Genomic DNA, 1,056 nt, shown 5'->3' on the forward strand with positions numbered 1-1,056 from the left:
TACACGGAATCGGATAGACGGACAGGCCGCCACCCCTACGTGCTGAGCTTCTCCCGTTTCGCTCGCAGCTACTCAGGGAATCCCGGTTGGTTTCTTTTCCTCCCCTTATTAATATGCTTAAATTCAGGGGGTTGTCACACATGAACTGAGGCTTATGTACCTTGCGGTTGTTATCGTCACATCTGGCTTGCGACTACTTTGTTTCAATGTCCAATATGTACCGTTGGACTCGGTTAACGGGCTGTTAGCCCGCGTGTGGTTTAACTCACTGATACCTTCCATTGCCCATACGCTAGTTTGTTTGTGTTCCTTTGGTCAACTTCCATACTTGAATCATTTGTGCTACCGCTGCTGCTTCGACGCTACTTTGACATCTTCGCTTCTATTTAAATAAATAAATAAGCTGAAGCTAGACATCAGTAAACACCACCACAGACACCACAAGCACGCCTTCTCCTCGTACTTCCGCCTCACGCGGGAACACGGACGCTCTAAATACTTCGAATTCCAATGCCAGTATATTGTAAACCACGGGTTCTTTAATGCTAGCGGGTCGTCGCGACCCTAGTTAACATCATGGTGCACGTCTCGTGACGGGTGTCACGGCGTAGTTAAATGTATGCGATACATTTCTCAAATATAAGCGCTCAGTCATCTGTACATCATGGTAGGTTCCCACGACGTGCAATATGCGTTCAACTTATCAATGTTCATGTGTCCTGCAGTTCACATTATGACGCGCAGTTAGCTGCGGTCTTCATCGATCCATGAGCCGAGTGATCCACTGCCGAGGGTGACTAACTTGCGTAAGCCGCCGCTGTGCGCGTATACCCGTTCCCCGTAGGGAGGAGCAAGCCGCCGCTTAGAGACGAAGCATAAAGTGTCCTCATTCCACATAGGGCAAGCTGGATGAATCCATTTTACCCAGGACGGCCGAAGCGGCGTGGACCAGGGGAGAACTGAACCTTATACTTCACACCACAGTAAGTCTACGTGTCCTCTTCCACATAGGGCAAGCTAGAACTAACTATCTTACCCAGGACTGCCGAAGCAGCG

At 49.4% G+C, this 1,056-nt stretch overlaps 1 non-coding gene across 1 annotated transcript; it reads right to left on the bottom strand.

Moving 5' to 3' along the window:
- Window positions 1-641: 641 nt before the first annotated feature.
- LOC131270196 (5.8S ribosomal RNA) lies at window positions 642-796 on the bottom strand. The gene has a single exon (XR_009179316.1). It is a non-coding gene; the product is annotated as a 5.8S ribosomal RNA (ribosomal RNA).
- Window positions 797-1,056: the final 260 nt, after the last annotated feature.

This window comes from Anopheles coustani (assembly GCF_943734705.1).
Source record: "Anopheles coustani chromosome X unlocalized genomic scaffold, idAnoCousDA_361_x.2 X_unloc_161, whole genome shotgun sequence".
NCBI classification, from domain to species: Eukaryota; Metazoa; Arthropoda; class Insecta; order Diptera; family Culicidae; genus Anopheles; species Anopheles coustani.